The 25,939-nt window shown below is 43.1% G+C and overlaps 1 protein-coding gene across 5 annotated transcripts in view; it reads right to left on the reverse strand.

Annotated features, from left to right (window-relative positions):
• Positions 1-24,302, reverse strand: part of KIAA0232 (KIAA0232 ortholog) — an 84,830-nt gene extending 60,528 nt beyond the window's left edge. For all 5 annotated transcript variants that reach the window (XM_087434886.1, XM_087434885.1, XM_087434884.1 and 2 more), the window contains exon 1: positions 24,151-24,302. The gene's annotated coding sequence lies outside the window, so the exon portion shown is untranslated. The remainder of the gene's footprint in view (positions 1-24,150) is intronic.
• Positions 24,303-25,939: the final 1,637 nt, after the last annotated feature.

Here is a 25,939-nt window from a genome sequence, read left to right on the forward strand (position 1 = left end):
ATCCATGCCTGGGAACCGAACCCAAGCCATAGAAGCAGAGCACGTGAACTTAACCACTAGGCCATGGGGCCAGCCCCTATAGCTCAGTTTCTTTAGCGCTCAAGTAGAGCAGAGATGTAGCCAACTCAATTTAAATATTAAGGCATTTCCTTTCTGTTTTTGTAATACACTGTATATATTTTTAGGTTTGCCGAAACATAAAATTTCAAAAAGCATAACCTCTTTCCCACACAGTACATATATATTATTTGTGGAATCTTTTCTCAACTTACTTGTGTTATAGCACAAGTGATCATAAAGAGCACCAGATAGTAAACAGTCATAAATCAGGTTCCTCTGGGCAAAATGTAAACTGTGAATCTTGTGGAGAAAAATCTGGGTGGCTTTGTTCAACCAATATATTCCCTTGCTGAAGCATTCTTTTAGTCTCAGAACACTTCTGTTTTTCTGCTCAAGTTTATCATATATACTTTTATTATAAAAGTTTTTAAATGTGAAAAGAGAAGGACACCTGCACAACCTCTCCATCCTAATGTGATTCACTGTTAGTATTTTCCTGGGGTTATTATCAGTGTTTTTTCCTTTGCATAGAACCTAAAATTTTTTATCATTTCAACATGTTAAATAATAATATATACTTTCATATTCTGCTTTTTTCACCTGACATTATGTCTTTCCAGTGTTGTTCTAGGGTCTTACTGCACTGTCCAATACGGTAAGCACTAGTCACATGTCGCTATTTAAACAAATTAAAAATCAGTTCCTCAGTCACACTAGCCGCATTTCAAGTGCTCGACAGCCACATGTAGTTAATGGCTACTGTGTAAATATATGACATTTCCATCATAGCAGAAGTTCTATGGGCAATGCTGCCTATGACTCTCTCCAGCAAATGACTATGTTGGGCTAAACAAAAAATCATTAGCTCTTGTCAACAGAGTTCATATGCCCTCCTCATGTGCCTGTAGACTGTACGAGACACTCTTCCTTTTACCCAGAAGATGGGATGCTAATCACAGCTATTCTGAGATAACACAATGTGCCCAAGAGGAACTGTCCGAGGGAATGGGAAAACATCTATCTTTATGTTTGATAGGTCTCAAATTGAAACAGATCAAATTTCATTAAGTACAATGTAATCACGGACGGCTCAATGACAAAGTCAGACTGTACAGAACAGCAAGGGTAGATGATGCTTACTGACAAAACAAAAAAAAAACTGAGAATAACTAGGATGCGGGCCAAGGGACAAAACCTTGGGAAGAAAGGTTATTCAGTCAAAATAGTGTCGATTATGTTGCAGAAACAAACAAACCCCAAATCACAGTAGCTAAACCTAAGGTTTATATCTTGCTCATGCTACATTTCCATCCTGGGCTGGCAGGCATGCTCAGCGTAATCACTCAGTGCAATCACTCTGAGACACAAGATGACAGTATGGCCACCAACCTTGAACCCTGCTAGTCCAGGAGCCACAGAAAAGGAAGATCTGTGCAAAAGCGTGTACCAGTGCTTTGAAAGCTTTCTCCTGGAAGTGAGTCACTCACATCTCGTCAGTCAAAGCAAGTCTCCTGGCCTTACTGCACTTCAAGAGGGTGGGCAGGTGCACTCCTCTCACACGTCAGGGAGGAGAGGGAAGAACAGCAACAGGTGTTAACAGCCTTAACGACTACTTCAAGGGGCAAAACATGGGACTCTTGATAGGAAACAACTGTCAAGTCTAACATCATTGAAACCAGCATTCTGGTAAACTCAGCCAGAACACTTGAGGCACAGATGAATTAAAACACTGCAAAAGAAAAAATAATCCATACAAGAGACGAAAGTAATATACTCAGAAAGGTTTCAGAGAGCATGAACACTGCTGAAACCTTAACACCTAAATGGCAAAGGCGTCAATTCCTGCCCTACCTCCTCTAACCAGCCTTCACTAGTTACTCAAGGCCACACTGCTCTCTTCCTGCAACACTTGGGGCACTTGCTGTCCTTATCGCCCTCTGCCTTTCTATGATCTCCATTCACACTCTCCTCCAACTGCCTCCTGCATGTGGGTTCCTTCACAAACGAGGCTGAAAGTTCTTCTGGGCCAAATGGTGACATATTCCATGTACCATTTAGCAGAATGCTTAGGCTTTGGCAGATGATCAAAACTGTGCCAAGCTAAATACTTTCCAAATCTAAATGGGGGGAATAAATTCCGAAAAAGAGATGTTTGGGAAATATTCATAATACTAGCCCATGGGGGTAAAAGCTCAGCTCTGGGCAAGTTCTGAGCCCACAGGCAGGGAATAACTCTCTAACCTAGCAACTCGAACGCATTCTTTCACCACCCACACACGTACTGGAGGCTTCTTGTGTGCCAGGGCCTGTGCGTGGTGTCAGTGATACAAAAACGACCATACTGTATTAGTAGGCTTTGGTCTTCATCCTCGGGTAACCAACTTGTACTTCTTCCCACGGAAACCCAATGCCTTCCCTCTGATCTAGCATGGTACTTCCGCAATTTATGGCTTCACTCTAACTATATACTTCTAACTGGTCCCTTCTCACTACAAACTTCATAACAGATTTGATAAAGTGCTCAGTATTCAAGGGTCTGCAATACCTGTGACTGTCTTCTCATAATTCTTCAATTTGTGTGTCTACAGGATTTTCAAACAAAGAAAAGCCTTTGAAGTGGAAGGGTAAAGGATATAAAATATAAATAGAAGAACACAGAAAAGAGAATAAAGAAAGTGGATTTGAAATATTAAGACTCTGGCTTTTAGATTCTACTACTTTTCATCAAGATGTTAAATAATACTTGCCTGGCAACCAGAGAGTACACACACATAACGAGGTCGTTATACATTTATACATAATCCCTACCTGTTATTTTCTGATCTCAGTGCATCAATTTGGAACACAACGTATTGCTTATTCTCTTTAGTAGGAGCCAGTCTATAGCCAGAAGAGAAAATCCATAGAGAATCTACAACCTAAACTGGAAATCTATCACTGAAGATAGGACCAAGGGCTAAAAGCTAATCATGTACACCTGCTTAGCCTAGGTATCTAGAAAACTACACAGCAATGGGCTATCACACCTGCAGTCTCTTTGTCATCTAGACGTGTCTGAAGTCCTAGGAAATGAATAAGGTTTCTTTTCAAGATGATGTAATAAAAAAAACTAGTGTGGGACATGAGCACTTTCTGTGCAAATAGAAAGAACTGCATAAAGATTAAGAAATTCCATTTTTACTAGCCAGGTTATCAGAAATGAACTTATTAGTTTATATTCTCCAGTAACAATTAAAATGAATTCTTTTCGTGACTAGTAGGATTGTTCTTATAGATAAGACTACTACTTGATAGCAACAGGAACTAGCAAATATCTTAATAAATTGCAGGCACATAACAGACCTGGTAGAACCAACTATATAATGATAAAGTATATAGGTGAAAGCACTCAGTTCTACATAGAATCAGAAGTACTAACTAGACTTTCATTCAAGCAAAACAAATGAGATCTAGATCAAGTGTTACTGAGACTAAATAAAAGGCAAGAGAGCTTTCTGTCCAACCTGGATAAATTCTCCTCCCCTCACTGTGCTGTCAGATGCTTACAGAACTGGAAGTTTGGATCAGTCTCCACGTTCTGATAGTTTTAACTCGATCAGCCTCTATGTTCTTACAGTTTTAACTCGATCGGCTTCCAAGTTCTTAAAGTTTTAACTGGGCTAACTATTAAGGAGATGAACTGCTTATGTAAAGTAACTGTTTTATTTCTAACTTTCACTTGACTGGCAGTTATCTGATGATTCATACTCATCTGTTAACATTTCTGGTTTGAAAAGCTGGACTGCTTTTCACAGATTAAAATTTTTTTGCAGGTTATCCCATTATAATAACGAGTGAGATGCTCAGTTCATCTAGATTTACTAGATGTCAGAATTCTTCAGCAGGCCTATAAAATGGCATTTGCCTTTAAACAAGTCCTTATGGAAATTTACAAAAATGCCTTTTTTCCCTAGAAGGGACAAACTCCGTGTCAGACAGTTCACAGGATGAAAAAACACGCCTGAAGCCATTTGGGTGAAGGGGAGGGGGAACTGTACACACTTGCATCTGAAAGAAAGAGAGTCCTCTTGCAAAACGTTAACAGCTACCAAACAAATCCAAAAATCAAAACAAAACCAAGTTCATTATTAGGAAACTCTAAAAGCTTTTAGAAAAACTGTTGGAAAAGTGATGAAACAACTAAATTTTAGAAATTGAAAAACGTCAATTAGGAGGAAAAAACCTGATCTTCACTCTAAGAAATGCAAATTTTCAAAAGCCCTAACCAAGTTTATTTAGAAACAAAAAATTAAAACAAGTAGATTTTTAGAATTTTTGAAAATGCAAAAAGCTCTAATATGATGAAACCCACTTTGTCAAGTATGAAACATTTTATCCAAGAAAATACTAGATCACTGTACTAAAATATTTTTTCAAAGTGATACTGTTGCTTGTCAAAATGTCTGTGCATAAAAATTCTACAGCTTTCAACTACTCATCTCAAAACCACAAAGTGATCTATCTCCTGAGTGTCAATGAGTGGGGGTAAAAACGGCCTGAAATTCTGCACCTCATTGGTAAGACAGGGGTCAATTTTTTTTTAATTAGTATAAAAAGCCATAAGCTAAGTAATACACATTACAGTTCTCCGAAATGAAATTAGGTAATAAGCAATACTTTGGTAATGTTTTAATATCTGTCAATAAGAGATATTCAATTAAATATAAAAATTTTAAATAGATTACCTGACATTTCCTACTAGTTAGAAATTTTAAAAGGATCAGAATAAAATTCTCTATTTGATTTTGCAAAAGGATATACATTTGAGAACTCAGAATACGTTCAAAGTACATTTTCAATTTTCATTCATTAATTATATGCTTCAAAGATTAAATCAAGTCTTTAGATGAGACTCTTAATATAGTTCTGCTTATAGTTAGGAAGCTATTTAAATGAACAGTGTCATCATTGAAAAGATAACCTGCTATAGTTTCATCAAAGTGTATTCTGACTCATATAAAAATTTATTATTTTTGCTATAGAACTTCTTCCTTTTGCATAAATTAGGGAAATACCAGAGCTGAAACAAAAGCAGGTTTGTTTACGTTAGGACCATCTTGAAACTTTTAATATGGTAATATGCATCTGGAACCTCCAGGAGGAAACAAAGTAGAGAGCATTTTCCAGACTTATTTAATTAGGGACCACTTTTGCGTTCCTCAAAACACACTTTGGGAAATATGACCCTCTAACCAGAAAGAATTAACATTTTCCCTAAGGCCCAGGTTATAAGCAAGACACAGATCATCTAGGGTCCTTATATCCTGAATTTCCCAGGATTGAAAAGTTAAACTGAAGATATAATTTAGGAATAAGATCATTAAGTACATTCTTCTCCTTCTCTTTCCTTTAAATAATCTGCATAAATTGTACTGTTCTATACAGTAAATCAAACAGCACTCCCTTTTACACGGTATCAGAAACTTCCAGAGTCTTCTCCCTTTTTCCCTAGGCATGCCTCAGTCCTCATTTATTATCTTTGATTACATACACTTAGGGGCTCTTGGTTGATGTCCACACTCTCCATGCATTCTCTGCAACACTGTACAAGCAGGTCCACCACCACTTACCAACCAGTGCACACTACACGCAGAGCAGCAAGGCAGGAACCTGAGCATCAAAGAGGTTTACAGCTGTTGAAATGATCCTGGATTTGTTTCCACTTCACAAAACAACCAAGCTACTTTTTAGTGGATCAAAAGACAAGACGGAAAGGGGGCGAGGGGAGGGCAAAAAGGGTAAAGGGGCACATGTGTATGGATGGTAACTAGACTTTTGGTGGTGAACGCGATGCAGTCTATACAGAAGTCAAAATATAATAATATACACCTGAAATTTATATAATGTTATAAACCAATGTGACCTCAATTAAAAAAAAAAGACATCTTAACAATAGGATGTCAATGGCAGAGCCACCACTAGGAGTGAAGCCAACTGGCCAGTTGCCTCTACAACGGAGGCAGGCTGAGTATGGTGCTGAGACGGGCACTCCAGGCTGGTGGAGGGGCAAGACAAAGCAGAGGTACCTGTATTTAACAAACATTTGCTGGGTGTCAGGCACAGCTGCTAAAAAATTTAGAAACGCTACCAAATTGAAGTGTACTTTGAAGCATCCCTGAATCTGGGAAGCGCACCGAGAAGCCTTACTACACATAGAGCCAAACTGCAGCAGCATTAATATGACTATTTATCTATGGAGTTCTCCAACGGAATAGACATAGTCCTCAAAACCCAAAATACAAATACTTCAAAGACAGGTTAACAATGCAATATTCCTGAAAATATATTTAAGATAATCAGCAAAGTATGATACTCAGCAAAAATGACACATTTTGGATTGGAATTTTACACTAATTAAAATCCTTCCCCTCAAAAAATAGACTGAAATGAATATCTGTAGAGCCTTCTACAGGTTGAAACTCTTTAAATTTCACCAATATGTTTAAACCATAAATATTATTACATTATAAAAGTAAATGTAAAGGAATAAAAAAAGTAGCAGAAATATACACTGCACGGCTCAGAAAAACATATACGCAAAGATGGAAGAAAAACAGTTAACTATCCAAACACTAAACATAAAAATCAACTTTCAAATGACTCATCAAGTATAAAATTGATTACTCCTTTCTTATAGATTCTGGTGAAGTTTTCTATCGTGAAATATTTGATTTGGGGGTTAGTAATAAATATGCTACTCAGGTGAATATGAAATTAGACAATTCTAGAAAGACAGAGATTATCATCCCTTGAACTATTTCATAAATCAGAGTAATCTTATCCAAATGCATCTTCCATGTGTTACCTATTAGTAACTGTAACTACCGGAATGATTTTTGCCTAGAGTTGTGTTCTAGACCTTGAGCATTCATGTTGCAACTCTCACTGACAATGTCAAAGATCTGTAATTCATGCAAACGTCACTACCTAAAACCAAATCTCCTACCTTGACCTCTCAGTCCAGTATTTCCAACTGCGCATAGGATATTTCCATTTGGACTTAAGCTAGCTGGGCCTCAATTTGTACAACAATTGCACATATATGCACTCATATTTAACTATTACCCTTCCTTCAATGTTGTCATTCTTTCCTTCCCTGAAAGAATCTCACGTCAACTTCACTCTTCTGCGCTGCCTGCATCACCAACCTACAACAACTTGCTCTACACCTGAATCACGACTGTATATTCTATTATGTTCCAGCAAAATCCCCTTTGTGTCTCTGTGTCCTTGGGAGAGGGGTGAAGATGAAGCACTCTGGTTGGATTCAGCTTCCACAGCAGAGCCAACACCACCCACGCCTCCTACAAGGCTAAATAACTACTGCTCTAGCATGAAGGTGCTGGGAAAGAGCAGGAGTCATGGAACGCAGAGAACGAGCTAACTACAATATGAGGATACCTCCCCAAAGATCTGAGATCTTTACTACAAGAGCAATTGGGGATACAGCTTAAGAGGGGCGATAGTCACTGTGATGGTTAATTTTTTGTGTCAACTTGACTGGGCCATGGGTGCTCAGATATTTGGTTCAACATGATTCTGAGCCTGTCTGTGAGGGTGTTTCTAGATGAGATTAACACTTGCATCAGTAGACTGAGTAAAGCAGACTGCCCTTCCCGATGTGGGTGGGCCTCATCCAGTCCATTGAAGGCCTGAATAGAATAAAGACTGAGTAGGAAAAAATTCTTTCTCTCTGCCTATCTTTAAACTGGGATATTGGTCTTCTCCTGCCTTCCAACTTAAACTACAACTTACACCATCAGCTCTACTCATTATCAGGCCTTCAGATCCAGGCTGGTACAACATCATCAGCACTCCTGGGTCTGGACTTTTCAGCCTTCATAATCACGTGAGCCAATTTCTTACCTCCCCCCCCCCCCCCACCAAGCCCCATCCCATTGGTTCTGTTTCTCTGGAGAACCCTGAGTGACAGTCACTTAAGACAGCAGCCCTGTCTCTTTCATCTGTCTTCCAGGACATAGTCTACCAGTGGTATTAATGTACACCTTTATTATAGGAACAATGTCTGTGTATAACATTTTTCAGTTATAAAAAGGTAATAAATACCACTCAACCCAGAATTAACACATTATCATTTCTCCATTCTTCCCCATCCCATTCCACTGCCTTCCCTTCCAGCAGTAGTACTAACCATAATTGAATTTTTAAAAAAATAAAACATCAGAAATGCAGATATGCTTAAGCAATATATCATTCAGTTGTACTTCAGCTCTGACAAAATGGTATTATAATGTATATAATCTTCTGAGATTTCTTTTTTTGACTGAGCATTGTTTCCAAAATTCACCAATGTTGTACACAGAAGTTCATTCACTTTTATATTTTATAATACTCCATTGTATAAATACCATATTTTATTCAATCTCTTGTCAAGGAACATCTGAGTTGTTTCCAATATTTTGCTATTATAAACACGAAAGCTATGAACAGTCTTGTATATGGCTCCTGGTATACATTTCTCCTGAGTATATACCCAGAGGTGGGACTGCCAAGTTATAGAAGATACAAATGGTGAATTCTGCAGGATAATGTAAAATTACTTCCCAAAATGGTCTTACCAGGATTATACTCCAATCAGCAAGGTATATAAGTTATCCCAAATCATATCCTAGTACTTGGTACTCAGAGACCTGTTAATTTTTATCAATGTAGTGAGTGTAAAAAAATACCTCATTGGAGATTTAACTTACATGTCCCTCATTAATAATGAGCACCTTATTAACAATGAGCAGTATCCCTGGGAGCTTGTTAGAAATGCAGACTTTCAGATCCCACTCCAGACCCAACGAATCAGAATCCGAATTTTACCAAGTTCCTCAGATGATAAAAGTACTTTAAAGTTTGAGAACACTGTCTTCAGACAGCCTTCCCTACCTCAAGGTCAGAAAGATACTTGTCTCTATTTTCTTCTACAAGTATTCAAGTTTTTCTTCTCATATTTGTGGCAGGCTGAATTACTGTTCCCAACTATCCCTTCCCCTACACATTCCTTTACACAGCAAGTCCCTGCTGTCACCATGGGACGGACTGGCAGTGCCTCCCTACAGGCTGAGTATCTGCCCCAGCACTGGCCCCCGTGACTGGTTTGGCCAATGGACTGCAGTGGACGTGACATACACCATGTCCAAGCAGAAGCTTTAAAAGTGACCATGTGATTCAGCCTGGCCTCTTCTTCTGGTATCACAGGAACAGCATGTCCCAAATGGGGCAGCCTTCTCAGCATGGGTCCCAGAACGAGAAGACACGTGGAGCAGAGCCACGGCAGCCTATTCGCAGCCACCAAGGTGTGATGTGACCAGGAAGAAACGTTTGAGATTTGGGTTTTTTGTCATCACAATACAACCTCATAAAACCTATTTAAACATTTAAGTCCTTAATCCATCTACAAGTTAACTATATCTAGAATTAGTGAAATGGAATTGTGAAGAAGGTATCTAATTTCATTTTTTTCTATACAGAAAACCATTGTCCACCATCACTTATGGCTCATCCCTCCAGCCCCATCTGTAACAGCACTTCTCTCCTGAGTCAAAGCTCCATATAACCACAGGTCTGACTGGGGCTCTGTGTGCTCAATACATTCCTCCCTACGCCAAAACCACACCGTCTTAATTACTAGAAACTTCGCATGAAGTCTCGAGATTCTTCTTCAGGACTGTCTTCCCTATGCTTGTCCCTTTGCTCCTCCTTGTAACTTTAAAATCACCCATCACATTCTATCAGAAACCCTGCTGGGATTTTGATTGGAAATGCATTAAATATATAGATCAATTTGAGGAGAACTGACTGCTTTACAGTATGGAGTCTTCCTATTTATGAACAAGGGCTATTTCTCCATTTAAGTCTCCTTTTATGTCTGTCAAATAAACTTTTATTTTCAACACACAAACTTTGGTTGTTAGAGTTATTCCTAGACAACAGGTTACAGATTCTCTTAGGTTTTCTACACAATCATCATCTGTAAATGACAACACTTTTGTGTTTCTAACATTCCCATCCTTAGGCCTGTTAATGCTGTTCTCTTGCTGTGTCGGCTGGAGAAGCAGGACGGTGAAGAGAGGTGGTAGCAGTGGGATGTCCTCTGTCTGTACCAGATTACACAGGAAGTGTGTCCACACTTCCTCATTAAGATTCATGTTCTCTGTAGGTTTGCTGTGTTAGACATTCTTTATGAGTTAAGAACATTTCCTTCTACTTGAAGTTTGCTAAGATCAGAGGTACAGCTCAGTCACCTATATCTAGAATTAGTGAACAGAGACACTTTCTTCCTAATCACGTGTTTTTCTTCCAGCAACAGCAGAAGCAGGTTATTTATCGAATCCTCACTACCTAAGTGTTCTACATGTATTTTCATTTCATTCTAACAACTCTATGAGGTAGATACTGTTGTTATTCCCTTTTTACAGATGATGAAACTGAAACTTAGAAGAGAAAATTAATTTCCCCAAAAAAGCAAGAAAGAGGAAGAGCTGGGATGTGAAAGCAGGCTGAGCTAACTCCAGAGCCAAACTCTTCACCACTACAGACCAGCTGAGAGCAACTCACAACTACCCAGAAGGACCCCTCTGGCCAAGGGGATGGCTTCAGCAGCAAGAGTCTGCATTTAACTTTGGCTTTCCAGGAATCACGTTCTGCTCTCAGGTAGTCCAATTTGACCGTGGATTCCTTAAGAGGTCCTTTAAACATCAAAGCAGGACAAATCCAACAGGGGAAAAAGAGAGGTACAATGAAATGAACTGAGAGTTTTAAATTCACATGAAATAGGTTCTGAAAACTGGAGAACGACCTCTTGCTCCGGGGACCTTAATGCCACTGATAAATATCTGAAAATGTGCAGACAGACGGCTAAAGAAAACCAACGAAGTCTCGACCTTACCAAGAAAAGAGCAGGTCAGCATGGATACCATGTGAAATAAGTTTAAAGAAACCAGTATGTTTAATCTGGGAAAGAAAAGCTTAATGTGTACTAAACCTCTGTTCATACACATACATATACATAAATACATATATACATATGTAATGACGGAGGGGAGGGTTGAGGAAAGCCATAAAGAAAAGGGAACAGATTTCCCCTATACTTCTCCAGAAGGCCACCCAATGAGTCAAATCAAAGCAATCAAAAAATTTTTTAAGGGGCCAGCCCCGTGGCTTAGCGGTTGGGTGCGCGTGCTCCGCTGCTGGCGGCCCGGGTTCGGATCCCAAGCGCGTACCAACGCACCACTTCTCCGGCCGTGCTGAGGCCGCGTCCCACATACAGCAACTAGAAGGATATGCAGCTATGACATACAACTATCTGCTGGAGCTTTGGGGGAAAAATTAAAAAAAAAAAATTTTCTAAGAAATACTGTCCAACTGTGGCAGACACTGTGACTGTGATGTACCGCCCAGACCCCCAACTGAAGGACACGTTGCCAGCTGCCAGGAGTGCCCTGTCAGCCCCTTCAGGGACTGCCTCAGCTGCAGAGAGCTGCCCCAGCCAACATCTTGCCCCTTCCCTGGCGTGCTCCACATCCAACGATTGCCTGACGAGAGTATACAGCTCTGGTCATTTGGTCCAACCTGGGGCAATTCTGAAGGGCTAGTCTGGCTTCACAGCTCCCCATGAGGTTGACCAAGGCTGTGTTTGGGCATGCAGGGTAGCCCAACTTCCTCCTCCTTCTATGGGTGTGGACCCCAGGGGTACTTCTTGACCAACATTCTGCAGCTGCTTTCCAGAGAACTCACCTCCCAAGGAATCCAACTTGTGACACATACAGCAACAGACTGCCCCCCTCAGATTCAAGTGCTAAGAGAATGTGACTTCAGCACATGCACAAAATGATCATTCTCAAAGGCCTGCATTGTTGTTTGCTCTGCAGATAATCTGAATCCACGTCTACGGAGACTCTAGTTCTATGTTTAAGCACATGGATATGCTAACCAAAGTCCTAAGCACTGTAGTCACTTTCTATTAGTAGCTCCTTTTCATTCTCTTACAACTACTATTCGTTTTTAATCCACCACTGTTCAGACTCTAATCCAATGACTGATGTCCTTAGAAGACGACGGAAATTTAGAAAGACACACAGAGAGGAGAATGCTACATGAAGACAGAGGCAGAGACTGGACTGATGTACCCACAAGCCAAGGAATGCCCAAGACTGCTGATAACCACCAGAAGCTAGGAGAGAGGCACAGAACAGGTCCTTCCTCAGAACCTCCAGAAGGAACCAACCCTGCCAACAACTGCATTTCAGACTTTTAGCCTCCAGAACTGTGACAGAATAAATTTCTATTGTTCTAAGCCACCCAGTTTGTGGTACTTTATTATAACAGCCCTAGGAAACTAATACAGCACCTTTGCAGCACTTCCTACCCTATGTCTGATTGAAACTGCATTTATTCTCCTGCAACTTTTATTTTAGTAAAAAGTATATAGTATGTGACAGTGAGGAGAAAGACATAGGTTGGTGTCAGCATCAGAAGCATGCCATCTTTATGTTCAGAGAGATCATCTAGTGCTGTTCAGACATTTCTCAAAGTAGTACAACCCAATACTACACCTGAAACAGATGAAAGTGGTGCAGGTGAGGAGTGGAGGAACTGCCCAGACATCCATTTCCCCACCCCCTGCCTCATGCCTTAAGTACCTAGGCTCTCTAGAATTTTTATTCATTCATTCATTCAATAAATATTTGAGTATCTACTCTCCACTAGACATTACTTTCACAGCATAAAAAACACTGAGCTAAGCCAAACCTCCTCATTTTATGGATTAAGAACTTTCACATGTATTCAGGGTCCCATGGTGAGTCAAGACCAGGGCCATTGCGAGTCTAGCTCTGAAGCTTTCCATCATACCATTCACCCCTCAACTAACTTGTAGCCTTGCCGTCACACAATTTTGAAGGATCAAAGCAAAGCCTTACTTAAAGCCTTTTTACTTTGCATTTAGCATATCCTTTTTAATCAAAGTTTTTGGTTTGGCCATTACTGTTCACTGTCCCCACAGGCCTGGAGGCACTGTGAGAAGCTGACAGACCTGAACCCTGAGCCAGAGAGAAAGCAAGAGCAGCTCTTACCCCACTCTAGCCAACGGCAGACTGCAGGGTGCTACCTGATCCTTTTCAAGGTAATCTTTTGCCTGCCTTGGCAAGGCCCAAGTAAGTTCCACTCAGAGGAGTTTCAGTTTCCATGACAGTTTCTATTGCATGGCTAGGGAGAAAACTGTTATAAACATCATTCCTAAATGTGTGTGTCTTTTTGGAAATGGGAGAATGAAATGCAGAAGAAAAAAGTATAATGTCTAAGGGAAAAAATATCTGCCTGATACTGTACCGATACAGCTGCCAACATAGTAAAAAGAAGCCGACAAGCGGCACCAGGAAGGTTCTCAGACTGACTGTTGTCAGTGAACAGCCCAAGCCTGTTCCTCCGCCCTGGCTCTCTGTGAGATGATCAGGACAGAAGTAGATGGGGGGGGGGGGGGGTTTCAAATCATGCTGACTAAGTAGCCAAATGACCAAGACCTAAACCAGAGAACCAGATTATAAATTTAGATAAAGAGAGTAACAAAGCCCTCCCCTCAGGGTAGCTAAGTCCACTCAGTGGGCCTAACTGAACACTGAAAGCTACCCTACGGAGCTGAGAATCAGAAAAAGAAGGTAAGATCTTCTTATGGTAGTTTCATCAAGTGGAGGCTGCAAGATGCAAGAAAGCCTTGAGACCAAGACTTTGAGGATCATTCGAGTCATCTGCCTGCATTAACTGCGTCAAATCCTCTAAACGTGCGCTTTCTTCCTGCTGCCAAGGTTGATTCTGCAGAGGCTACATTATAGCTCCCGCTGAACAGGCTTGCATTCTTGTCTTGGTAAGACTCACTTTAAAAAAAAAAAACAACAGTACAGGGCAAGATCCTCAGCCCACAGACCATTTCCAAGACTTGCTCACTTCTGAAGAGCCAAGCCCTCTATTACATATATAGTGGTTAGGCCCAGGTGCTCTCCAGCACTTGCCTTTTACCCGAGTTCTAGAGAAACATTAGTGACGCTCAGTTGCCTGCAGGCCATGACTATTATCACTGTTCCCGCCCCCCTTCCCCGGCGCCCCGCCCTCTCCGGCTCCCCTGCTGGTTCCTCCTCCTTCCCTAGCTCTGCAGGCTCAGTCTTTGGACTTCTTCTCTAGCCACAGTCACTTCCTCCATCCGCGCTGTCCAATAGCAAAATGTGAGTCACACGTATGTAATTTACAATTTTCTAGTTAGTCATATTAAAAAAAGAAAAACAGGTGAAATTAATTTTAATATATTGTTTAACTCAATAGATCCAAAATATTATCACTCCAAATATAATCAAAGTGAAAGACTATTAATAAGATATTTTACATTCTTTTTCCCATACTAAGTCTTTGAAATTTGGTACATATTTGACACAGCACATCTCAAGTCAAACTAGCCACTTTTCAAGTGTTCAAAAGCCACATGTGGTGCACGGCTACCTTTCTGAGCAGCAGAGTCCCACCTGATCTCCAGTGCCGTAATTTGAAATACCATCCATGTAGCGATTACTCCAAACTTTATCTCTACGCTGCTTCTCTCTCACGATCCCCAGAATTCTAGAGCCATCAAGCTACTAGACAGTTAGGTTTCTAATTGGCATCTCAATTTATAACATGTTTAAAAACAAATAAACAAACAAACAAACTCTGAATTCTCACCACCACCCTCTTTTCCATGACCTTCCCAACGTCAGTCAAGGGCAACTCCACGCTTCCACTGCTCAAGCCAAAAGCTTTCGCATCATCTGGACTCCTCCTCCTCCTCTCACATCCCATATCCAATCCATCCACAAATCCTCTTAGTTCTACCTTCATAACGCATCCAGAATCAGAGTCTTTCACTTGTTCTGCCCTCCTCCTGAACAATGCTCTGCTCCTCACATATCCCCACATCTTTCTCCCTTCTTTCCTTCAGGTCTCAGCTCAAGCGTCATCTTATTAGAGAGCCCTTCCCTATTTACCCTATACAACACAACACCCCCATTTTTCCTCTTAGCACGAATTTTCACTGGACATACATATCCATTTGCTTACTTGTATTGTCAGTCTTTCCCCCAACACCACCAGCACAGAAATGGCTGCGTGTGGTGGCCATGGGGGTGCCCAGCTGAGAAGGCCCTTCAAGAGAACCTGCTATGCAGAGCCAAGCTAACCCACAGCCTCTAGCTGCTGCACATTCAAAGCCACCAGAGCAAGGACATCAGGCCACGAGTCCCCCAGGGTGCCCCCAGCAATGCTAATGCTGACGAGGAAGGGGTACTGGACCCAGGCCTCCCTGCCTGATGCAGACCCCCCATCAGCCCGGCCAAGATTTGCTCAAAACTGCCCAGGCCTGGGCCGGCCCCGTGGCTTAGCAGTTAAGTGTGCGAGCTCTGATACTGGTGGCCTGGGTTCGGATCCCGGGCGCGCACCAATGCACCACTTCTCTGGCCATGCTGAGGCCGCGTCCCACATACAGCAACTAGAAGGATGTGCAACTATGACATACAACTATCTACTGGGGCTTTGGGGAAAAAAAAGGAGGAGGATTGGCAATAGATGTTAGCTCAGAGCCAGTCTTCCTCAGCAAAAAGAGGAGGATTAGCATGGATGTTAGCTCAGGGCTGATCTTCCTCACACACAAAAAAAAAAAACAAAAAAAAAACTGCCCAGGCCTGAGGCTGCTCCCATCCAGTCCCTCCCTCCTCCCCTCTCTCCTTGCACAGAGTCACATCTTCGTGGAGGGTGGAAGGCTCTTCCTATGCACTCCTGCTCCCTCCTTCTTTCCCTTCCCAGGCAATCACCCCAATAAATCTCCCGCATGTCTAATCATCTGGGCAGTCAACAAGTATTGTGTGAATAAACAAAACTCTAGGAAGAGTAGGGCAGTGGAAAGAACATGAACTTGAAGTCGCCAGGTTAGAAGTTTGGGTTCCTGCTCTGCCATATATTATTTGTAAGCTTAGATTAAGATCCCTGAGCCACAGCTTCATCATTTGTAAAATGAAGATAATCCCACCTCCCTCAGAGGTTGTAGGAGGATTAAATGAAATAGTTTACTAAGGTCCCTAACACGAGGCCTGACTCATAGGAACCGTTTTAACAGTGTGAGCTCCTTCTCTTCCTTACCCATTTTCCATAGGTACTTCTAAGAATCCTTTACCTTTCCCCTTCACCAAGAATTGGGACGACTTTTTAACTAAATAAAGCCTCAAATAATCCTATATACCTACTAGTGAATCCCTTGTTCAACTGAGCCTAACTGATGAATACACTTTATTTTCATTCCTGACTTACCTATGATGGGTTTATTTTACTAGATTTTAGAAAGTGAAATCTCATCAGAGATAGGTATCTTAACACTCTCAAACTTAAGCTGTTCCTGAATGCTTCAAGGAAAGTACTTTTTAAAAAAAAAAACAAATACAAAATCTAAAAATGTAGTTCAGTACCAACTTCTTACGGCTAAGCTTTTTACAGCCCCTTTTAAAAAAATTTCTAAAGTTTGTAGCATTCTGGATCATTATGGAGTTTTTCAAGAAAATATACACTGACTTTGCATGGATTTCAGTTTAGCAGTTTTTTTTTTTTTTGTGAGGAAGACCAGTCCTGAGCTAACATTCATGCCAATCCTCCTCTTTTTGCTGAGAAAGACTGGCCCTGAGCTAACATCTATTGCCAGTCCTCCTCCTTTTTTTTCCCTTTTTCTCCCCAAAGCCCAGTAGATAGTTGTGTGTCATAGTTGCACATCCTTCTAGTTGCTGTATGTGGGACGCGGCCTCAGCATGGCCGGACAAGACGTGCGTTGGTGCGCGCCTGGGATCCGAACACGGGCCGCCAGTAGCGGAGTGCGAGCACTTCACTAAGCCACAAGGCCGGCCCCCAGAAGTTTTTTAAAAAGATAAGCATGACATGGGTGAGGTTATATATGCATTCTGAAGTCTCCAAGTGGATAAACTTAACTGTTAGTGGCAGTCACTCACAGGAAGCAGGATTGGGAGGCATGACGATGAGGGACTCTTACTTTTATATGCTTCTTTTAAAAAGTCTTTACAGGACTGGCTACATAATTTGCGGGGTCCAGTGCAAACTGAAAAATGCAGGCCCCTCGTTCAAAGTTATTAACAATATCAAGATTGTGACAGCAGAGCATTAAACCAAGTGAGGGCTCTGTGTGACTCTACAAGTTATTGGCTCATGAAGTCGACCCTGAGACTTTATAATCTTTATTATCCTAACATTTAATGTGCAAGACAAAGAATTTATCTTCCCTAATAGTACAAAATTATATCACAGGACTACTTTAGAGAAGAAAATATCCATCCTAATGTCTAAAACTATTAAAACTAATATAGCCGCCAAGAAAAATTTTAACATGATCAATGATATGAGAGAAGTTAGAAACGTGGTCAGTTTTTCAGATTGCTTAGAGTAAGGAGGTTACTCATGAAAGTTCACCAGGACATATGTCTAAGAATGTTCACTGCAGCCCTGTGTTACAACAACAACATGGAAGCCCCTCCCATCACCTTCACTAGTTAGATAAATAAATTCTGGCACATTCACACAATGGAATATATTTAAAAAACACAGTGAAGTAGATCTATATGTGCTGATACGGAAAGCACTCCAGGATACAAAGTTTAGTGTTTGTTTAAACACAGAACGCTCTCCACCATGACTCCATTTGTTAGAAATAGAGGCATAAGTTTCTTGGATGTCATAGAAAAAAAATTATCAGTGGTTTTTCAAGATGAGTACAGGATGGAAGGGGAGTGAAGGAGATTTACTTTTCATCTTATAATTTACTGCTTTTTAACTTTTTTTGTGTGTGTGTGTGTGAGGAAGATCAGCCCTTAGCTAACATCCGATGCCAATCTTCCTCTTTTTGCTGAGGAAGACTGGCCCTGGGCTAATATCCATGCCCATCGTTCTTTACTTTATATGGGACGCCGCCACAGCATGGCTTGACAAGCGGTGCATGAGTCCACACCCAGGATCCGAAACTGCGAACCCTGGGCCGTCGAAGTGGGGCGCACGCACTTAACCGCTATGTCACTGGGCCGGTATTTTTTAACGTGTACTTGAAAAAAATAAATAGGCTTTATAACAATTACTTATATTCAAAACAATGTTTTGGTAAATCATACAAAATATACCCTAACAGTTTTAAATTCAGCTTTAAAATTTATAAAAATAAGAAACTCCGATGGTACTAACAAAAAATTATTAACAAAAATACAATCAGTACTCACTTATCTATGGTGGTAACCAAAGAAAGCAGTGGCAAATAACCACCACCACCAAAAAAAAGATAAAAAATGTGTCTATTCAATTTCAACGTTCTCTCCATTAAAATCCTCAGAGAAGAGGCTAACAAACAGCAAAATGTTAATTAGACACCTAAGAAAAGGCTAGTAACTGAAGAAAAAAAAGGGGGGCTTGAACAAATCCACAAACTGGGCAATTTTCAAATAGTTACACTGGCTATTAAGATTCCAAAGTACTTTGGAAAACCTAATTGAGCTAGAAACAAACTCTTGCCTGAAAGGGAAAATAAATTCCTCTCCACTTTTTACCTCCTCCCATTATTGAGGTAACAACCATATTACCAAAAAAGAAATCTGAAAATGCATTGAGGCACATTTCCTTGCACTTATCTGCAAGTTATGTTTTTCTCCACAGGTGACTGGCTCATTTCATTTCAATATGTACTAAGTGACCACTCCCCTGTATCAGACACAGTATAGACTACAGACACACAGTGCCTAGGCTCGCTTCTGGTCACGAGAGAACTACACACACACACACACTCACAGTGCCTGTATTCACAGAACTTGTATTCCTTCATGACTATCTAGAAACACACACACGAAGCAACACATTCTCAAGCATTTTTGCAATTATTTATCTCTAATTATTACCTTTATTTCTAATACAGAAACTAGTTCATCCACTGGGATAGCCCTATCATCTTCAATTCTTTGGGGCAGGTTTTAAGAAAGATTTATTAGGAATATACAGAATTCCAATGATTAAAAAAAAAGCTCATAATCATAAATATAGTCGATGTAAGTTAAATAGCGATCAATACATATTCTTACATTGCTTCAAGCAGGGAATGCTGTACTATGTTAGACCCAACAGATACCACCTTTTAAAGTTTCTGGATACAACTTGTCAATCAGTAATGCACGTGAACTTAAAAATGGTAACTAAATACCTAATTAAAAGTTTCAAAATCATAGCTGGTTTTCCTCACTTAGTTTCTCCCTATCCAGCCAGGGGTTAAGACAAAGGAAGAGAGAAAGGGCTATGGAAAAAGCCTGGTGACAGGGAAAAGCTCTGGAGATATCAAAAACAGAATTTCAACAGTCATTCCAAATACTAAATAGGAAGATTCTATTGCTTAATGAATAATTACTTTAAGATATAAGATTAAAATGAAAACAGTTTATTGAAAAATAATATATAGTGTAAAATTTGATAATTTCCATTTTCCACTGACTTTCTTAAGCCACATGCAAAAAACCTGCCTCATCTGCAGATAGGTTTGCCTGTCTCCTGAATAATTTAGGACCATCACCATGAATCTGCTTGTGCAAAAGCCCTCTCTAACCAAATACTCACTTTTCTGCTTATTCTCAAAACTAAGCAAAGACGAGAGGTGCAATGGGAGAGGCCAAATGATTTTTTTCTTTACACACACGAACCAGAAATAAATCTGTGAACACTGTTACAGTAAGCCAGCATATACAATCAATCAACCTACTCAACCACTGGTGTTCTCTACACTTGCTCCCAATAGCTAAAACCTGCCACTTACTACGTGTTGGGCCCTATTCCGAGTGTGTCACATGGATTCATGAAACTCTCACATAAGGCCATTCCAGCTCTACCCCCTCTGCTGAAATCAGAGAGCGCAGACTGATTAATTCAGTCAAACACTTAATGAATAAGTACTATGTAAAGGACAACGCTGCACACTAGAGAGAATGAGCAATGGACAAGACTTTCCTCTCTTCTCTGAAGGAGTTTATAATTCAGGAAAGACTTACATGTAAAGAACAAACTAAAAAGTCAAAAGGAAAAAACAGCTGAGTTGGAGGCATTAGTCAAGCACCGTGTGGAAGAAGAACCATGAGTTTATTCCGAAAATCAGGGGAAGCTTCTTTCACAGAAGTGAAGCATTTAAGTCAAGCCTTCAGTATTAAGGATTTTGATAGGAAGAAAAAGGCAGAAAGGACATTCCAGAGTAAAGGAATTGGACAAACGACCATGAAAATGGCCAGAGGTCTAGCATTGAAATACAAGGTGATGAGAGAGATGCAGTAAAATATGAAGCTAAAAGTTAGAATGAGGCCAGACAGCACAGGTCTTAGAATGATTTCCTAACCCTTTAACACTAACTCTCAACTGGGGCCAGATGGCAGTGCCTTCAAGGTGATAATCTTTGTAGAAGTAAGCCTACGGACAGAACCAGGTCATACCCCACAGGTGTAATGGAATGGGAGGAAATGTTGAGAATCTCTGTATATTTGGAGGAGAAGGGGAATGATACGATTTGATTTAGATATTGAATAATTCTGGTAATAGAACACAGGAGAACTGGAAAGACTAGAGAAAGGGAGGCCAGTTGGCAGGCCTACAGTAACAATCTACATAAGAACTATAAAAGCCTCTGGGAGGGCAGGGGCAGAGGAACGGCTAAGGAAAAGATCGATGGAAAAGACACGTGGAGGCAGACCCGGTAAAAAGCTGGTTCAGAAAGCGAAGACTCAAAAAGTTTCCAGCCTGTGGGGGCAGGCCTGGTGGCGTAGCGGTTAAGTTCCCATGTTGCGCTTCGGTGGCCCGAGGTTCGCTGGTTCAGATCCTGGGTGGTTCAGATCCTGGGCGCAAACCTACTCACCGCTCATCAAGCCGTACTGAGGCGGCATCCCCCATAGAAGAGCTGGAAGGACCTACAACTAGGATATACAATTACGTACTGGGGCTTTGGGGAGAAAAAAGAAAAAGAGGAAGACTGGCAACAGATGTTAACTCAGGGCCAATCTTCCTCAAAAAAAAAAAAAGAAAGAAAGAAAGAAAAAGAGATGGCATTTTAAAAAAAGTTTTTTAAAACAAGTTTCCAGCCAGGGTAACACGGAGGACAAATGTGCTGTGAAGTAAGACACCTTACTACCTTCTACCTGAACAAGCACATGCAGTGCACAAAGTATAGCCACTTTAAGCGACACTGCAAGGCAAAAGTAGCATGGACAAGACTGTTCTCACTTCACAGAATAAAGAAACTAAAGTCCAAGAGCAATTTTACCGACTTGCCCATGGTGACCCAGGAAGTGAGATGAGCCAAGACACAAACCTGAGTCTTTCAAATCCAGGTCTAGTGTTCTTTAAATAAGCCCCCCAAAAGCAAATTACTTTTTATGAGTGTAATAAATCTCAAAAAAAAAAAACCCACCAAAAATGTTTTAAACAAAATGCACGTAATCTGCTGGGAGTGCAATTATATTTCAAAGGTAAGGAATATTTTAAAACTTGTGCTCTGGTTTCCCCTACTCAAGAGACAGGGAACAGTGACTTCACTGTCAGCAGTGTAGGCTCATGGACCCTGAAAGTTTAGACACAGATGGGACAGCTGGTTGTTTCCACTTTGTATAAAGATACCACTTGGTATTCTGTGAAAGATCAAAAATAATTGAAAAGAAATATGCTAAGTATCAACTATCTTCAACATAATAAAACTGCATTTCCATTGTTGTGGTTGGTATTCTGATGTTTGCTATTAAAATACTTTATAATATACTCCATGAGGTGGATACCGACTTTGACTTTATTTAGCAAACATTTGAGCACTTTCATGTTTAAACCCCTGAGCAAGGTGGTAGGAGCAAAATAATGATACGGTTACCACAGCCAGAGTTTAACATACACAATGTGTGATATAGACAATAATGAAAGTAAAAATAGAGGATTATGACTGCAGAAATGAACAATTCATCTTGAGAGGATTTCCAAAGAGCTCCAGAGAGGACATAAGATGGGATTCGGACTTTTAAAAACTGGAGGGGGTGGGAGTGAGATGGGGCATTCACTCAGAGAAAAGGCTGTGAGCACAGATGGGATGAAGCAGCTGGGCATGTTCAGAGAAAAGAGTAGTCTCACTTGGAGGGACAGTGTGGAAAGGGGACAAAGAAGACAGGTAAAGTTCAGAGAGGACTGGGGCCAGACTGTGAGGGGTCTTGAATGTGACGCTGGTGGGTCTGAATTCTAGTCTCCAAACAACAGGCAGTCTTAGAAGCTTTCTGAGCCAGAGACTGGCAAGATCTGATCTGTGCTGAGGACAGATGACGCTGGTGGCCAGGCAAAGTGTGGACAGGAAGGGGTGGGGAGGAGCCTGAAAACGAAGCTTTAAGCTAAGAAAGGAATCTGAAGCTTTGACACACTAGCACTAATGTAATTTTTAAAAACTTTAAAAAATGTTTTACGTTGATGTAAAAACCATTATAGATGTTCCCTAACTGAAGCAGTAAACTACTTTTTGAATTATTAAAGATTCACTATTTAGCAAGTAGAGCAACTGAATCTACAATATAAAAAGTAGTATTAATTGCAAGAAGCTTACCTAAAGGTACGCAAAGGCACAATTTCGGAAACAGTTTTTGTTACAAACAAATGGCATAAAGATCCTGAGACCCATTTACCAAAGGATCAATTCAAAATAACTGATGGGAGAATATTTGACCTTCAGGATGCAGAGTGGTAGATTTTTCCCCTTTTACGTTCAAAGTCTGTGAAATAGTCAAGGTGTTCCAGCACGGGTCTTACATGGCATAGGAGGAATCTAGCTGGGGGATGTGATTGAACAGTTTTATCGACAGCATCACCTATTATCAAAACTGCTTGCCCCCATCCTCTTACCAATCTTCTTCCGCCCTTTTTTTACACAAGCAAAGACCCAGAGATGTAAAACCCATTCTTAGGAACTTGGACGAAGCATCCAACCTAGATATCCAAGTACCCAGCCCAGGTAACTATTAGCAGGAACCACATTTACTTAAATTATTCCAACGAAACGCATGCCCCCCTCCCCGCTTAACCTCCTATACGTTTTACTACGTTAAGTATCCAGAGCCTGCACATAGAGGACAAAAACTGAAAGGCGGTGAAAGAGAAATCAGAAGTGGCTTCTGCCACGATCTGGGGGTCTGCTCCAGGAGCTGGGCAGGCCCTGTCACCTGCGCACCGCCCGCTAAATCCCGGGGCAGTAAGCAGCATTTCACACGCGACAGCCCCGAGCCTCGGGCGGGGAGGAGCGGAGGGCCCCAGAAGGCCGCCGGGCACGCGTGTGGGCTCAGGCGCTCGGCCGCCGCGGCCGCGGGTGACTTTGCGTGCCCGTCCCTCCCGCGGCGGGCGTAACCTTCGCCAAACCTTGCGCCGCACCCGCCCCGCCGCCGGCCCGCCCCCGACAGGCCCGCCCCGCGCGCGCCACGCCACTGGCCCGCGCGCCCGTCCGTCAGCGCCGGCCCCGCCCGCAGGCCCCTCCCCCGCCGGCGGCTTCCCTGCCCGGGCCCCTAAAGGACAATGCTGGAGGGGAGGGGGCGGAGGCGCCGAGCGGGGCGAGGGCAGCGCAGCGAGCGCCCACCCGCCGGCCGGCCGGCCACTCCGCACTCCCGCGCCGCCGCCCTCGGGCCCCACGCCCCGGCCCCACGTCCGCTCCCGCCTCGCCTCCCCCAGAGAGCCGCTCCCAGCGCGGCGACACCGGCCCATTGTGCGAACTCATCGTCCGCCGCGGCCGGGCGCCGGGACGGCGGGGGTCCCCGGGACGGGGTCCCCGGCCCGCAGCCCCCCGCACGCCCGGGACCCGGCCGGGGTCCTGGCGGAGCCCGCGGCCCGGCGCGGCGGCCTGGCCTCCCTCAGGCCGGCCCCGGAGCCCCGCGACGGCGGCGGCCTGCCCGGCCCGCGCCCACCCGGCCCAGGGCCGCCGCCATGCCCGCCCCGGCCCGCCCGCGGTACCTGCCGAGCGGCCGGGCGGCGCGGCGGCCGGGGCGCCTCCTCTCGCTGCGAGGGCTCCGACCGCAGCCGAGCGCCGGCGGCCCTGGCCTGCGCCTTACGTAAAGCGGCGGCGGCTCCGGCGCCACTCGGCGGAGGGCGGGAGGCGGCGCGCCGCGGCCGCTCCGCTCCGTTACCCGGCAACTGGCCTCAGCGCCCCGCCAACCGGGCGCGCTCCATATCCTTCCGCCCAGGCGCCGGGATTACATCAGCGCCGGCCGCCCCGCCCCGGCCCCGCCCCTCCGGCCAGCCGCGAGCGGGCGGGCCGAGCACTGCCGCCAGACGCGGGGCTTGGACGCCGCTGGGAGGCTGGAGGGCTGGAGGCGGGAGCCCAGCCAGAGTGCGGGGCGTCGGGGAGCAGACGCCCCTGTGGAGGGGCGCGTGGGGTTGCTCTTTGCAGAAGCCCCTACACTCCGCCGCACCCCCTCCCCGCCCCCGGCCATCCCCGGCCCCCGCCCGGGGAGTGGGGTTCCGCTTGCGCCGCCCACCCGCGGCCCGGTGCAGCCCCCGCCCTCCCGGGCACACCCTCCACCTGTCTGCGCCCCCTCCTCGCCGCGTCCTGGGATGGCTGGAGTGGGCGGCTTGAAATACAGACTTTAATTTTTTTTTTAAGGAAACCCAGAAGACAAGCTAAAGAAATGCGACTTGGCTCTTTTTATTAAGTAGGCAAAAATAAATTCTGGAAGATTCGGAAGTGGGAGCCAAAAATGTGCACTAACCTTTTAATCAAAGCCTCTTCACACCCACCCACCTTCCCTAAATGGGATTCCTAGGCCTGTCCTAAAAAAGCAAATAATTAAGTATGATAGGCACCAGAGAGAAAGGAGCCCGGGAGATTACTTACTTACAAAGGGGAAAGCGGTTCAGAGCGGGAGCGACCTGCCCGGGGTCATTGTTCATTGACTGATCTATCGAGCACCGCTAGGTGCCAGGCACTAGCTTTTCTGTTCAGAACTTACGAGGCCAAGTTCCTACAGCAGCTCACAGGCTCGTGGGAGAAGCGGCCTACAGACCGGGAAGGGGTAAACTGGCTGCTATTTGCTGGGGGGATGGAGGGACTGACCACGGAGAACTATCATTTACATAGTACCTACAAAGTGGTTTTCTGCAGACGTTTCTTTTATTCTTAATCCTGAGCCAAGGCCTAATCATCCCCATTTCACAGGTGAAGGAAGCTGAGGCTTAGAGAAATGTGATTTCACCTAAGCCATCCTTCTAGTGAGTGGGTGAGGTGTTCCACTCCCCTATACCACACGGCCTCTGGCAGGAGGCAAGATTTGAACCAGGCTGCTGGCTCCGAGGTCTGGGGTCTTTTCCTTTACACAGCTCTCTCCTCATCAGCTTGCTTGCAATTTTATTTTCTAAGCGTTCATCTCAGTTGAATATATCTCATTATGAATCACAGTGCATTCATTCAATCAGTATCTTCTGAGCATCTGTTTTGGGCCTGGCTCCATACCAGGCAGGAGTCGTCCTGCCGGCTTGGACATCAAACTCTGAAAAAGATGTGGGAAATCCAGGGTGATCTGGGAGCAAGGGAGGGGCAAGTAATTGAGCTTTGGAGTCTAAATCCCCGGTGTTCCTAGACCTGGGATTTCACAGACCGGTAAAATTTCCCCCCAAATGTAGAGGCTTTGCAAAGAGTGGTCATTTTTAAATTTTTGCCACATTGGTATCATTGCTGTCATCTACACTCATCATTTTGTGAAAGGACTTATCAACAGCAAAAAATAAAAATAGTAACAATATATCT

This window comes from Ceratotherium simum, chromosome 8 (genome assembly GCF_057802395.1).
Source record: "Ceratotherium simum simum isolate JZ-2026a chromosome 8, ASM5780239v1, whole genome shotgun sequence".
Classification (NCBI taxonomy): Eukaryota; Metazoa; Chordata; class Mammalia; order Perissodactyla; family Rhinocerotidae; genus Ceratotherium; species Ceratotherium simum.